This window comes from Podarcis melisellensis, assembly GCF_964234715.1.
Source record: "Podarcis melisellensis genome assembly, chromosome: 2".
Lineage (NCBI taxonomy): Eukaryota > Metazoa > Chordata > Lepidosauria > Squamata > Lacertidae > Podarcis > Podarcis melisellensis.
Genome location: NC_138529.1, coordinates 35340522 through 35356742, shown reverse-complemented (window position 1 = coordinate 35356742; position 16221 = coordinate 35340522). Strand labels below are relative to the sequence as shown.

The following is a 16221-nucleotide window of genomic DNA, read 5'->3' as shown; positions in this document are numbered from 1 at the left end:
TGTCAGGTCCGTGCTTTAGACAGATGCTTCAGAATACAATGAGACTAGCCGAGGCCCCATCATGGTTGTTCTGTCAGGTTTTGAGTAGGAGGAACTGACATGTTTACACCAATGAATAAAACATAAAGCAGGATGAAGAGTACAGTGGTACCTCAGGTTACATACGCTTCAGGTTACATACGCTTCAGGTTACAGGCTCCACTAACCCAGAAATAGTGCTCAGGATAAGAACAGAAATCGTGCTCCGGCGGCGCAGGGGCAGCAGGAGGCCCCATTAGCCAAAGTGGTGCTTCAGGTTAAGAACGGACCTCCAGAACGAATTAAGTATGTACTTAACCCGAGGTACCACTGTAATTCCCTTGGGATGGGATAATTAATTTGGCTCTGGGAAGACTTGTGACAGAATGCTCTTTTCTTGGTAAGGAAAGTGTGTGTGTGTGTGTGTGTGTGAGAGAGAGAGAGAGAGAGAGAGAGAGAGAGAGAGAGAGAGAGAGAGAGAATGAGAATTCAGGGCTTGCAAGTATTAGGAAAACTAAAGGAATATCAATTTTTTAAAACCATCTATTTCCCCTTTATTTCAACATCTGTTCAAAAGGAATGGCAAGAGACTTCAAAGAGCCCTGGAGATTTCAATCCACTTCAGAAAGGACATCTTTTTTCTTGACCTCTTAAACACATCCAGTCCATTTCTGACACAAGCTCTTCGTCTTGCCAAAGAGACAGATTGGGACTGCAGAGGAGGCAAGAGATGTGAGAGGTTGTGATAAAACTGAAGATCAGCAGCATATGTGTTGACCTGATAAAAGCTAGCTAAAGGAATGAAAACCATACATTCACAGCTGCGGAACTCACTGCCCTTGGAAACAGTGATGGGTTGGGTTATACCTGATGAAAAAGAAAACAAGGGAAAGGAGCCAATCCAGGGATAATTTGCATGTAAATAGGAATGCAGCATTCAAGCATTGTGCTCCCTTTTGCACAAGTTGATAGAATCTGAAAGATGACATTACAGACTATGTGATCTGGTCAACTGCCATGAAAAAGAGGCAGGACCAATCTCCAGGACCAACTGGTCTCTGCATTCAAGATGGCTGTATTTATTCTGTTGCCCCTGAGCAGAAAAAGTTTGCTGCCCTGACATAAGCGCGCGCGCACACGCACACACACACACACACACACACACACACACACTAGTGCCTGAGGTAAAGACACTCTTTTCTCCTGGGGGTGCATTAGGGTGATAAGAATCCACCAGTTTGGGATCTTTTCCTGGCTTTTGGATTACCACCCACTATTGCTCCCAACAATCCCATTAAATAGGTCCACAAGGTTTGGGACCATTACCACATTTGTAGAAGTCTGCAGACAATCTATCTGGGCCAGATCAGTGATGTGGTTTTAGTTTAGAAATAACAGTGCACTTCCTCAGATGTTACTTTATCATGAAAGCATTCCCTAAATTCCAGAGTAAAATTTGGGACAAAAACACTGTGTAAAAATGATTCAATACATTCCTGAAAAGGCTCCTTGGAGGCACAAAGTGATTCATAGACTTCAGGAAAGTGGAGATTTGTTTTTCCTGAATATAGTATATGATCCCCATGGGCAGAGCATATTGCAAAAACTTGGCATTTCATATACTGTTGTTTTAAGGCATTGACTAAAAGAGGAGGAATTTGAACGAAAAAGAGTTGTTGTTGTTGTTTTAAAAAAAATGCAAATTGCTGCAGAAATGTGGAGAACTGAATTTAAGACCTGAAAAGACTGTAAGAGAACCAAAACCGACAGATTCTTCTATCCCTAAGTGCTGGTTATTGCAACTCTGTGAGAAATAAACTACAGTTCCCAAGATTCTTTGGAGGAAGCCATGACTGCTAAGTAGGATACAAGTGCTTTAAATGTACAGTGGTACCTCTGGATGCAAACAGGATCCGTTCCGGAGCCCCGTTCACATCCTGAAGCGAACGCAACCCGCATCTGCACATGCACGGGTCATAATTCACCGCTTCCGTGCATGCGCGTACGTCATTTTGAGCACATGCGGCGAACCCGGAAGTAAAGCGTTCCGTCACTTCCGGATCGCTGCGGAGCGCAACCCTAAAACGCTTAACCTGAATCTACTTCAACCCGAGGTATGACTGTATTGTGTGGATGTGACCTCCCAAAGCATGCTTTCTAGGGAAGGGCCCCGAGTGCTTTTCCATTTGCCCCACCAGTTTACCTAGGAATACCTGCTCTTTACCACTGAATCACAGCAAACATCAATCTGCAGAAAAACCAGTTGTCATTTGCTCTGATTCAGCGGTAAGGAGAGAGTTTTCCCGGGAGAAAGCAGAGGGACAAACAGAAGTGTGGCTGAGCCCTGAACCAATGGAAGTGGATTATCCTGCTACTCTCTCCTTTTGCTGACCCAAAATTGAACGCTATTGGAGAAAGGCTATCTAATAATAATCACTTATCTGCCTCCTGTCACAATAAAAAAGAATTACCATATGCTATCAGACTAATGCTTGATCAGGACAACCCTTTCTGGCAATATCTCTGAAATTCAGACATCTAGGATTTCAGCCAGAAGTCTTTCTACACCCTTGCAATGAATTTCTTATGAAATGTTGGGGATCAAATCAGTAGTTGGGAGATCCATGCTGAGGTAATGGTGAGCTTTGTTTTAATGCTCAGGGTCCACCATATTTGAAATTCCAAATCCCTCCCCCCCCCCGCAGTGCTATGTTTCTAGAAAAATAAGTGCCGGAACCCACCATGAAAATCTCCCTTGTTTTCTTACAATGGCAATGGAACCCACCTCAGAGGTGCCAGAACTGAGGGACTTCCGGGATAGCGCGATCCGGTAATGGCGGATTCCCTCCGAGCTCCGGAGGGAATCGGCTCCGCAGAGGACGGGTCTTGCCGTGCCGGCGACACGGGGACCCTCAAAAACCGCAGGCGCTGAAGCCTGCGGACTTGGTGACTCGGTGGGCACCTTAAACGCCCTCCCCGACCCGCGAAGAGCCTTTTTAAAGGCTGCGGAGTGGACTGGGGTGCGGCGCGGTGCTGAGAGTCCATCGCTACCTCGGCGGAGCGAAGCCGCGAGCCATGGCCGGAGAGCGCTGTCTTCCTTCCTGAAATTTGGACTGAAACAAAGAACCCGTGAGTAAAATGAAAATTCGACACTAAAATTTTACCTTTGATTGGAGTACGACCGGGGGATGTGCTAAAAGGAAGTCCACACTCCCCCCCCCATAAAAAGATTCAAGCAAGGAGAGGAGCACTAAGGTGGAAAGACTTTTGTGTTTAGAAAAACAACTTGCACGAAATGGATTAAAAGTTACTGTGCTGGAGAGGAGAGAGGAATATTAGAAGCTTTTGTGTAATCCCCCCCCCCATTCTGGACCCGGGAGTGTCCTGCGTGTGAGCCTGAGGAAAAAAAAAAAAAGAAAGAAAGTTTGACAGCTGTCAAAAGAGCTGTCAAACGGACGATTAGAGGCTGGAACTGTGATATTTAGAAATTTCTCTTTGGATTAAAGGTGACAGATTGTATCTGAACTGATTGGAAACAAAGTATTTTGAACAACAAAGTAACGAATTGCTGGAAAAGAACTATTGGACTTGCAATCCCCCTGGAGGGAACAAAGGATACTGCAATGGCTGCAGAAGGAAAATTATGGGCAGAGATAGAAAGGATGCTTTTTCTCGTGGGAACTTTACAAGAGCAGACTGCAGATATGAGCAAACAACTTGTGACCTTGAATCTGAAACTGAGCAACTCTGCTGACAATACAAAGTTGGAAAAAAACCTGGCAGCCGGAAAAGAAGAGACAGCTTTGGAAATGGGGGGAAAAGAAGAAGAAGAAGAAGGAGAGGATGTTCAGATGGAAAGTACCAACCAAAAGCCTGCAGCTTCAGGAAACAAAGGAACTGAAGAAGAGGACCAGTGGACCGTAAACCTGCAAAAGGAGAGAAGGACAAAGGAAGAAGCCCCTGGAATATCTGGAACACTGGAATACAAAAAAATAAATAAATATGACTGGGACTTCTTCCTCAAGTTCGAATATGGGAGACTGGCAGATCCTTGGCAGCAATTGCTATTGACTGATTCGGTGGAAGGAAAGAACAAGCATGATTGGGACCTTTTCTTGAAGTTTGAGCATGGGAGATTGGCAGATCCTTGGCAGCAACTGCTACTGACTTTGGTGGAAGGAAAGAAGATGGAACTTGGGACACAACTCCTTCGAGAACTGAAGGCCAATAAGCAACAAAACAGATGGAGAAAGACTAACTGGGGCTTGAGAGCCTCGGATGTGAGAAATCCGGGCTGAAACTGTTCTTTTAGAATAGTGATTTGGGAAGGGACAGAAACCGGGCCAGGGAGGGAGATGGAGAGTAGAATAGTAAAAATTTATGATTTTTGTTTTTTTTTGATTTTGATATGACTTGTTTAATAAAAAGGGAGGATTTCGTGGGAGAGAGGGTAGGACGACCTTAGAGAAAGGAGCTAATGTGTAAAAATAGGATAAGTAAACTTGAGCCTAACAAGAGATGTTAAATATTAAGAACAGAGGACAAAAATATAATAGAGAGAAGAGGAAATAACTTGCTGAATTAATTACTGAAATTGGAATGTGGGGAGGAGAGATGTGGGGAAGTCAAGGAAAGAGGGTAATGAACATTATATATGTTTTGTTTTGTGTTTTGTGTTTGTGTGTGTGTATGTCTATAAAATGTGAAAACCCAATAAAAATATTTAAAAAAAAAAAAAAACAGAGGTGCCAGAACTGAGTTCCGGCTGAAGAAAGGGCTTGCCTCCCCCCTGCATTTTCCTCTACCCCAGAATGTGACAAAGCTCATTTGGCTAAACTTTCTGACTGACTTGATGTTTACAAAGTGCATTCCTTGCTCAGAAGGTATCACCCTCTGATCAACCCTGCTCACTGGGACAAGGTCATCAGAGTATGTAATTAAAGAAGCTCCTGCCTCAGTTGACATATAATAGCTCTCTTTGACATGGCCAAGGGGCCTCTTTGGCTGTGAACACACTATACCAGGGATGTCCAACCAGTAGCCTGCAATCTACTGGTAGATCCCTGGCTGATCCTGGTAGATCGCGGGATCCTTTAAAACTCTGTGCAACCCTTCCCAAAAAAAGCTCAACAACTCTCGGCAATCCACCCACCCCATGCATGTTCCTCTTCGCTCCAATGACAATAGGTAGATGACTGCCAGCTTTTTTTTAATACTGGGAGTAGATCACTATACCTTTAAAGCACATTCAAAGCACATTCTTTCCATCAAAGAATTCTGGGCATTGTAGTTTACCCCTCACAGACCATCCAAGCGTCCCTATTTTCCAGGGACGTCCCTATTTTCACAGACCATCCAAGCGTCCCTATTTTTATCAGAGAAATGTTGGAGGGTATGGAATTATGTGACCCCCGAGTCAAGAAGATATACAACCTTTAGAAGACATAGGAAGGCAGTCCTGTATAGTTTTTTAATGTTTAATGTTTTGTTGCATTTTAAATATATTTTGGAAGCTGTCCAGAATGGCTGAGGCAACCCAGACCTGATGGGCAGAGTGTTGTTGTTTTTGTTGTTGTTGTTGGTGGTGGTGGTGGTGGTGGTTGTTGAATAGGATATTTAATCCTATTTTCATCGGAGAAATATTGGAAGGAATGAGAGTTACGATTTCCCCCAGCCCTTAACAAACCTATTGTATGTGCTCAGCCTTTGATAACAGTACTCACTTTCTATTTAGCAGATGGGTAGGCAAGATAGAACACAAGATCAATTACCTGACGCTCAACATTGACTTAGCAACATCTCCAAGAGGCAGTGCTGAGAAAGGTATTCCTAGGCAGTCAGGTTTGAGACTATTCATTTATTCAATCATTTGTTCATCATTGACATTATTAGGCTAGATGGACCATCAGTTTCAGCACTGGCATAATAATGGATGGCTCTTTATGTACTAGATGTTGTCTTCTTACTTGTGGTATTCTGCATATGGCACAACATGATCTATATAGGGTAGAGTAAGTGCTGGACCTACAGGAGACTAATCAGCTTCCTCATCTGCTCCTTGTGCTACATGGAGATACCTGGGATTGATTTTAGGACCTTAATAATTGCTCTGCTGCGATGGCAGTCAAGAAAAGAGTACCTTGTGTTTCGGGCTGGATGGCCCCACCTTTTATTTCTATATTCCTATAATTTGCAGAGGAAATGATTCATCCAGAATCATTAAAAAAAAAAAAGCCAGAAACCCACTTACGGAAGATACTGTATTGCCAGCAGGCAGAAACCATCACATAGCAAAAGGGAGCCTAATTGAAGTTGATTTCAACAAATGACTTTCATAAATGGCGATTTCCTTTTAATATGACAGCATGAGAAATTTCTTACATAAACCACTAACCTTTCTATTTATTTCCTCCTTTCAGAGATAACACTGAAGACCAAATGCCTTTTGTAGGAAGAGAACGAAATCAGCCTTGCTTCTCATTATCCTTTTTTTAAAAAAACAATAAAACAGGATTAGCCATTTATTTCAAATAACGAGATTCAACATGTCAAGCAATCAGCCATAAGCCCTGTTATTATAGCAAACTAAGAAGGTTGAGTGCCTATCAGTTTGGAAACAAAATACCACTACCCAAAAATAAGATTTGTGTGGCTTCTACATACGGTACTTGGGGGACAGCCTAAGCCTTTAGAAGTACTTGGGTTTGTGGGTTTAAAGAGAGAAAGATGGAATGTGATTTTTTTTTTAATTGTCTGGTTGTTATATTGATATTGATGACACAGTGGACACCCATCTTTAGATGGTAATGTGTATTAATTACGTCATTTACTGCCAAATGTGATAAGCCAGCTTTGCTGATTTAGGGACACTCCTACTCATTCTTTTTGAGCGAAGCCCTGGACTTCAGCCTGAAAAGTATTGCCTTGGAGAAAACACTGGATGCCTTCTGGCAGGGGCAAAACTAGGCTTTATTTCACCTTGGTCAAAGACCCAGTTTCACACACACACACACACACACGCCTTTGCATACACACATACACAGGCTGGGAGCATCAATGGTGCCTCTCTGGAGGCTTCACCTGGGGCAAAAAAAAAAAAAAAAGGCTAGCCCCTTTGTAGAACACCCTCCCTTCAGATGTGAAGGAAATAAGCAGCTATCCTAACTTTAGAAGACATCTGAAGGCAGCCCTGTTCAGGGAAGTTTTTAATATTTAATGCTGTACTGTTTTTAACACTTGATTGGGAGCCGCCCAGAATGGCTGGGGAAACTCAGCCAGACGGTCGGGGTATAAATAAATTGTTGTTGTTATTCTTCTTGTTGTTGTTGTTATTGCTACGGCTCTGCCTTCTAGGGCTACACAGCATGGGTGGGGAAAGCCTCAAGGGATCTCTCCCTCCCTCCCTCTCTGGGGTGTAGGAAGCGGGTGTGGGGGTGTAGCCTGCCCTGGGTGTCATCCCTGAGGGGGTGACAAAATGGCACTTACCGTGGGGCCTGGTCTGCAATGCACCCGAGCCACGTGTCTCTCCTGGGAGTGACGTGGTGGCTCGGGGTCCTGCACTGCCCGAAACAGCAGCGTGGGGCTTGCGTCCACCAGGCGGACTCCGTGGGCAGCTCACTGCGCTGTGCCGCCCCTGTGCGCGGATTGCTGCCCCCGTGGGCGGCTCACCCCGCCCCCACTGCTCCGGGTGCCAGAGCAGCTAGCTACACCCCTGCGCTCGCTCTCGCTCTCTCTCTCTCTCTCTCTCTCTCTCTCTCACACACACACACACACACACACACACACACAATATCTTACCACAAGGTTCCTATTCCAAGCTGCCTGTAATGCTGGACTACAGCACTTCTCTTAGAAAGCTGTTGTTGTTGTTTAGTCGTTTAGTCGTGTCCGACTCTTCATGACCCCGAAGAGTCGGAGTCAGAAAGCTAGCAGGTCCCATTTGCATTCCTCCAGGTTTGTGTTTCCCTGTCCTTGCGCCCATGTGCTCCTATACCGGTTGCGGCGAGCAGGACTCTAGATCTAGCCCACAACTCTACGGATAATTGAGGCACCATCTGCGTTTGTTGGCTGCCTGCTCCTATTGCATTAGAAACCTTAAAATCGCAACTCGCAAATCACTCTGCCATCGTGTGCTGCAGCCTGCGCAACAATGCCCAGGTCTCACCTGCTTCCAAAGTTTCCGTTAAGTTGCTGTCGGCCATCATTTATTTCCGGGCAGCTTCCCCAGACCCCGCTTTGCAGGCACCGCACGGTACATGTTTGCCTCAGCAAGTGACAGGCCTGGCTCAAAGACATCCATCTTCTTAGGAAGGATTGCGGCTGCCAGCTGGAAGCTATGGATTCGGGCCATGAAGGAAATCATGCAAATGACTTTGATTTCCATAATGCCACAACCATTACCTTTGTTAGGGGCTGTTTTACAACGAGCTGCTTGTGGCAGAGGACAGGGCAGGGCCTAGGGGAGGAGCAGTAAAAAGTGAGAGGCATCTATGCAAAGATGGTCCCTAGGAGACAGTAGAGCGCACATTGCTGTTCTGCCAGAGCAGCTCCCAGCCATAATGTCTGCTTTCCACATCACCATTTACAACCTAGGTAGTAACAGAAGTATTAGGGACCCATGGTGGGGGGGGGGACATTTTGCTGATTTGCATGTGTGTTAGATCCTTCTATGCTTGTAGCATTTCCCCTCTATTAGTTTAGCCATGTATATATTCGCTTACTTCATGTCCCATCAGCTACTCTCAGCCTATAAAACAAATAATGCAAACTTCCTCTTTCCTCTAAGTGGATGGGGACGAGGGAAAGGGCCTTAATTGTGGCACCCTGTTCATGGAATGCTCTCCCTAAGGACTAGCACCAACTGATATCTCTTTCCAGTGTCAGGTTAACACATTCCAACACAAATACAATGGAACCTTGCGTCCCGAACGCCTTGGTACACGAACATTTCGGTTCCCAAATGCTGAAAACCCAGAGGTTTTTCCAGTTTTTGAATGTTTTTCAGAAGCCGAATGTGCTTTTGGAACGGATTGCATTCAAGAACCAAGGTATCACTGTCGGCCATTGTTTCCAGGGCGCCTGTGCCAATTGGAGGTTACACCTTGGTTTTCAAACGTTTCAGAAGTCGAAGGGGCTTTTGAAACGGATTGCATTCAAGAACCAAGGTATCACTGTATATGAACTGGCTTACTGTTGGTTTTATCCACTTTCTATCTACTGTGTTGTTTTTTGATTGTGGTGGTTGTTTTTTTTTAAAAAAAGATTGTCTTTGAATGCTGTCCTTACAATTTTGTTGAATGGTAGCTGTCAGGGTTTCTGGGAGAGAGGAGGAGATGACAGAGGAGACGGAGAGCGAGTGGGAGGAGGGGCAGAAGGATGAGGAAGAAGATGACGGAATTCTGAGGGAATCCACGAGTCTGAGCAGCGAGTCAGAGGATTCTCAAAAGGGGGTTACCTTAATCAAGCAAAAGGGAGGAGAAGGGAGAAGCGGAGAGGAGCCCAGTGGAAGACAGACGCAGCAAGAGGCGTCTCAGCCGGAACGGAGTAAAGGGGGTGGAGTCGTCAGCCTCTCGGAGGGAGCAGGATTAGGAGAGAGCAGAGAAAGGGGGTTGGAGCAAGGTGTTCAGCCGGAAAGGGTGGAGAGCAGAACAAGGGGTGGTGTAGCGGTCGAAAGAAAGGTCAGCAGCAACGTACGCGCGCCAAGTTCAAACGTAGAGGCGCGCGGAAGTGGAGAGAGCTCAGGGGAGGAGCCCGGCCCTAAAGCCAGAAGGAGGGGGGAAGAGGCGGCAGAGGATTCAGCCTCAGGCGAGTCACGGAGAGAGGGAACCCAGGGGGGCAGGAAGACCCTGCGGAAAAGAAAGGAGAGGAAGAGGTGGTCTAGAGCCAGGCTATTAAGTTGGTGTGGAAGAGGGGAGGAGTCAGAGGGGACTTCAGCGGTCTAACGTGACAGACGTACGGCCACGATGCTGAACTGTACGAGAAGCAGAAATCTTCAATAAACTTTTCCTGTAAATAAACTGCAACGGAGTGAGGTCTCTTGTGAGCTGGGACCCGTCCTGGGTGGCCGTGACAGTAAGTCCCCTCTCAGAAAGCAAAAAATTTTTTTTGCGAAGCTCACGAACGGGAGCAGCCATGAGCGCTGAGGAGCAGCTGGTTGCACTGCGGAATCAGGTTACCGCTCTCACATCGGCAGTCATTGCTTCGCAGAAGAAGAATGACGACTTGGAGAAGACGTGCCAGGATTTGCAGGCAAGGTGGGAACACGCGGACAGGGCGGGGGCCCCAGGTTCCAGAGCGGAGGGCATTGCGCTTGGACGGAGGGGGGGTGCCCTGGTTCCGCATTTTAATGGCAACTTGCAAGACTATCCCAATTTCAGAGCGGACGTCGTATATGCACTGCATTTGCTCCGTCACGATTTTAAAGATGAGGAGGAGAAAGTGGGGTTCATTGTTTCGCACCTGCATGGGGAGGCCAGGGCTTGGCTACGCAATCTGTGGCGCGAAGATGGACCGGCCCGTCGCAATTCAACTGCGTTCATCAAAGCGATGGATTCTTGTTTTCAATCCTCTGTGGATGTGGACATTGCGCGCCGTCAAATGCACGGGTTGAGGCAGGGGAAAGCGACTGTGCGCCAATACCACTCTAAATTTTTTGCATTGCTCACCGCCTTAGATTGGCCAAAGGACAGTAAGCCGGTCAGAGATCTTTTTTGGGAGGGATTGAGCCCCCCCATCAAGGATGAGATCGCTAGGGGGGACAGACCCCAGACCCTAGAAGACGTGGTGCAACGGGCTTTAGCTATTGGAATTCGACATGAGGGACGTCCGTGGCACGAGGAGGACGGGCCCCAAGCGCGTGCGCAAGCGAGGACTCTCCCTTTTGTGCACAGGGATTTCAGCCGTGCGCACCCCTCGCCAATGGGGAAGGACAGCGAGGAGCCAATGGAGATTGGTGGTGCTAGGGCTCAGAAGCCATCCCAGAGCCCTGTCCCTGGTGCAGCCAAAGCGAAGCCTCCTAGAGGAACCAGGAAGTGTTACATCTGTGACAGTGCGCACCATATGGCGAAAGAGTGCCCCCAGAGGCTCCAGAAGCACACTGCAGCACTGGCAACTGTAACAGCAGAGGTGCAACCAGGGGAGCAGCTTCAGGGAAACGACAGTGCCTGGCTGGAAGCAGAGCTACTGGGGCTCAGCCAGGCGGATCTGTAGACAAGCCCCCAGCATCACTGCAGAGCGTGGACCCTTTGCCTCCCAGACCGGCAGTTCTGCTCACAGCAACACTCCAGTTGCCTGATGGGAGACTCCTCGAGGTTCCAATAACGATCGATTCGGGAAGCAACGCCGACTTCGTGGGACTGCAGTTCGTTAAGCAGCACAACATGGCGCTCCTGCCTGCAACGACGCCTCTAAACGTGGTCACGGTAGACGGCAGGAAGTTGCTGGGGGGGCAAGTGGTGCAGCAAACCCCTCCCATGATGATGCAGATTGGCAACCATCGAGAACTTATTAGTTTCAATGTCACCCACTTATCGGACACACCCGTCGTGTTAGGCATGAGTTGGCTGGAGAGGCACAGTCCCGCGGTTGCGTGGTACCAGCGGCAGATCACCTTTTGTTCATCGTATTGTGCTCAGCATTGCTTTCAGACCGATCAGGGAGGAGAAGCCGAGCAGCAGTTGCATCTGGGTATGGTGCAAACAGTGCCTCACAAGTACCAGGACTTCTTGGAGGTTTTCTGTGAGAAGGAAGCTGACAAGTTGCCGCCTCACAGACCTTACGACTGCGCGATTGATTTAGTGCCAGGGGCGCAACTGCCTGCTGCCAAGCTGTACTCCATGTCGGAAGACGAGATGCAAGAGCTTCGGGAGTTCATAGACCATAACCTCAAGCGAGGTTTCATCCAGGAATCTAAAGCAGCGGGTGGCAGCCCTGTGTTCTTTGTGAAGAAGAAAAACACGCCCCAAAAAAGGCTTATAGTGGATTACAGGTTCATAAACAGCTTGACTAAGCCCAAAGCTTTCCCCATGCCCAAGATTGACGACCTTTTAGCGACCGTCAGGAGGGGCAAGATTTTCACCAAGCTGGACCTACGTGGAGCTTACAATCTCATCCGCATCCGGAAAGGAGATGAGTGGAAGACCGCCATGTTCACCCCTCTGGGCACATACGAATACAGAGTCATGCCTTTCGGTCTCCAAAATGGCAGCCACGTTTTTCAAGCATTTATGCACCACGTGCTAGCAGGTCTCCTCTACAAAAAGTGTGTCTGCTTTCTCGACGATATCCTGATTTTCTCGGAATCGCCGGAGGATCACGATAAGGACGTGAGGGAGGTCCTGCAGAGGCTGAAGGACCACAGGCTGTACGCCAAGTTGGAAAAATGCCAGTTTGATGTCAGAGAGGTTGATTTCCTTGGCTACAAGTTGTCCGACGAGGGACTGGCCATGGACAGGGCTAAGGTTCAAGCGCTGTTGGACTGGAAAAGCCCTCGAAATCGGAAAGAGGTCCAGAGGTTCATCGGCTTTGCCAATTTTTACCGCAAGTTTATTAAAGGTTTTGCGAACGCGACGGCGGCTATCACTGACACCCTCAGTTCCAAGAAGAAGAAGTTCGTCTGGACCGAACAAGCGGAGCGGTCCTTCCGGACGCTTAAAGGTCTTTTCGCCTCCGAAGAGCAGCTGCTCCACGTGAATCCCGGCAGACCCATGCGGGTAGAGACCGATGCGTCAGACAGAGCGGTTGGGGCCGTTCTTTTGCAAGAGGATTCACAAGGCAACTGGAGACCGGGTGCGTTCTACTCCCGGAAGCTCAGCAAGACGGAGCGCAATTATACCATATGGGACAGGGAGTTGTTGGCCATTCATGCAGCTTTCAAAGCGTGGCGACACTTCTTAATAGGAGCCAAGCACACGGTGCAAGTCCGCACGGATCACAAGAACTTAGAGTATTGGCGGACGGCTAAGTTACAGACCCAGCGACACATGCGCTGGGCGGAGTTCTTTGCGGATTTCGACTTCAAAATAGAATACATCCCAGGAGACTCCAATGTTATTGCAGACGCGCTGTCCCGAAAGCCGCAATACTTGGAGGAAGCAGCTCCAATCGCAGCAAAGCACATTTTCGCACCGCAGGCGTGGACGTGCGCTACCATCGCAGTCGACCTGGACGCGGTGCGACGCGCGTTGCAAAGGGATCAGTTTGCACAGTCCAAGATGGAGGAGCTACGCGGAGGGTCGCGAGACAACGATGAATTCCAATTGCAAGATGGACTTTTGACTCGTAAGGGTGCCCTTTACGTGCCCACCGACGATCTTCGAGCCAAGGTTCTGCAACAATTGCATGACGCCCCTAGTGCAGGCCATTTCGGCAAAGAGAAGACGATGGAGTTGGTGGCTAGAGACTTTTGGTGGCCCCAGATGAGAGGAGAGGTGGCGGACTACGTCGCCAGGTGTGATATCTGCCAGAGGTCCAAACCAGTGCACCAGAAGCAGGCGGGATTGCTAGAACCGCTGGAGACACCGCAGCAACCGTGGGAGAGGGTAGCGTTGGACTTTGTTACGGACCTGCCCAGCTCCAGAGGTAAGACGGCGGTGTTAGTGGTGGTGGACTTGTTCACCAAGATGGCGCATTTCATCCCTTGTGCCAAGGTGGCGACGGCAGAACAGACCGCAAAGCTCTTCATCGATCACGTCTTCAGAGTGCATGGACTTCCACAGTCCGTCTTGTCCGACAGGGGGCGCCAGTTTGTTTCCACTTTCTGGCGAAAGCTTCTGGGCATCTTGCACGTCAAAATCAACCTGACATCGGCGAGACATCCACAAACCAACGGTCAAGCGGAGAGGGTCAACGCGATCATGCAGCAGTACCTGCGGTGCTACGCCAACCAGCGACCTGCGGCGTGGGTGGACTATCTACCGATGGCTGAATTCGCCTACAACAACACGAAACACGCATCCACCGGGGTGACGCCTTTCTTTGCGAACAATGGCCGTCATCCCAGAACCTTCCCGAGATTTGCGGCACCAGGAGGGGGGGGGCCTCAAGATGCCGACCAGTTTGCAGCGGAGTTGCAAGAGGTGCACGAGGAGCTGCGGAGACATTTGGAGCTGGCAAAACAGGCGTATAAGGTGCAGGCCGATAAGCACAGGAGGGCGGGAGAGGACATCCAGATTGGGGACTGGGTGTGGTTAGCAGCCCACGCGATGCCGGCCAGGTCATTGGCCAAGAAGAAGTTAGGACACAGGCAGCTAGGGCCATATCAAGTTGAGGCTAAGATCAATCCGGTGGCTTTTCGCCTAGCCCTTCCGGAGGGTTCCAGGGTGCACCCGGTCTTTCATAGGTCGGTGCTCACTCCCTACAAAACCCCACACAGGTTTCAAGAGTCAGGAGCACTCCCAGAGCCACGTAGAAGGGCGCCTGAGGGGGGGGAATCGCCAAGACCAGAACCTCTTAACGAGGTCACAGAGATACTGGACTCGAGATGGGGGGAGGAGGGAGTTGAATATTTTCTAGCCAGGGAAGGCACTCCGGCCTCTGCCAATAGCTGGGTGCCGGGTTACGCGTTGGACGAACCCCTGTTGAAGGAGGAGTTCCATGCACTTTTTCCGCACAAGCCCATGCCCGAGGAGTATTTTGATGATTGGCTTTTCACGCCCACTTTGTCAGACAGCACGTTCGAGGGTTTCTCCTCACCCGAGGGCCATACGCCCGAAACAAGCCCGACCAGGGATCCGAGACTGGGGGGGGAGGAGACAGGCCCTTGTTGGTGGGTGGATCAGCCAAGGGAGGCATGGAGTCAGAGATGGATGGTAGGTCCTTGGCAGGCAGCGCCAGGAGAAGCAGTGATGGAGGAAGAGACTGTGAGGTCTGTGGGTGGGGAACCCGAGTTCGAACACACATATACGGAGATGACAGAGGAGAACGTTGAAGTGGACAACTTGTATCCTGAACCGACCCCGGAAGAACCACGTTTTCCTCAACCTGCACCCGGCGAGCGGGAGGGGGGAAGGGGGGGCTTCGAGGGGGGGATGGATGTCAGGGTTTCTGGGAGAGAGGAGGAGATGACAGAGGAGACGGAGAGCGAGTGGGAGGAGGGGCAGAAGGATGAGGAAGAAGATGACGGAATTCTGAGGGAATCCACGAGTCTGAGCAGCGAGTCAGAGGATTCTCAAAAGGGGGTTACCTTAATCAAGCAAAAGGGAGGAGAAGGGAGAAGCGGAGAGGAGCCCAGTGGAAGACAGACGCAGCAAGAGGCGTCTCAGCCGGAACGGAGTAAAGGGGGTGGAGTCGTCAGCCTCTCGGAGGGAGCAGGATTAGGAGAGAGCAGAGAAAGGGGGTTGGAGCAAGGTGTTCAGCCGGAAAGGGTGGAGAGCAGAACAAGGGGTGGTGTAGCGGTCGAAAGAAAGGTCAGCAGCAACGTACGCGCGCCAAGTTCAAACGTAGAGGCGCGCGGAAGTGGAGAGAGCTCAGGGGAGGAGCCCGGCCCTAAAGCCAGAAGGAGGGGGGAAGAGGCGGCAGAGGATTCAGCCTCAGGCGAGTCACGGAGAGAGGGAACCCAGGGGGGCAGGAAGACCCTGCGGAAAAGAAAGGAGAGGAAGAGGTGGTCTAGAGCCAGGCTATTAAGTTGGTGTGGAAGAGGGGAGGAGTCAGAGGGGACTTCAGCGGTCTAACGTGACAGACGTACGGCCACGATGCTGAACTGTACGAGAAGCAGAAATCTTCAATAAACTTTTCCTGTAAATAAACTGCAACGGAGTGAGGTCTCTTGTGAGCTGGGACCCGTCCTGGGTGGCCGTGACAGTAGCTCAGCAATCTTTTAAATAAAAATAATTAGACTGAAATTATTACAAATAAGAATCTTTAAAATTGCAGGGGGGGGGGAGAGAAAGACATTGTGTGCTTTAGATATACATATACTCAGAAACCTATGCAAAAGTATTCCCAAGTGTATATAGGATTGCAGTCATGGCTTGCTCTTAATAATCCTCTGAACAGTATCAATTGTTATAAAATGGCTTGCAAGAATTCTAAGGTAAGGACACTCTTCACCATTATCAGGAAAGAGGGGCATCCACCATGGCTGTCATGAATTCTTTCCGTAAGACAAGACGCAATTTTTCTACCAGACAGAAAAAGCAAGGAATTTTGCAGATAATCCACGCCACACATTTAACTCAAAAATCACTAAGCACATTTGCAAAATAT

General features: G+C 48.9%; 1 long non-coding RNA gene across 1 annotated transcript; it reads right to left on the bottom strand.

The window, feature by feature from the left end:
- Nucleotides 1-543: 543 nt before the first annotated feature.
- On the bottom strand, nt 544-7680 carry LOC309362505. Its single transcript, XR_014164980.1, has 3 exons — nt 7504-7680; nt 6413-6503; nt 544-730 (listed from the first exon to the last, which is right to left on the bottom strand). It is a non-coding gene; the product is annotated as an uncharacterized lncRNA (long non-coding RNA).
- Nucleotides 7681-16221: the final 8541 nt, after the last annotated feature.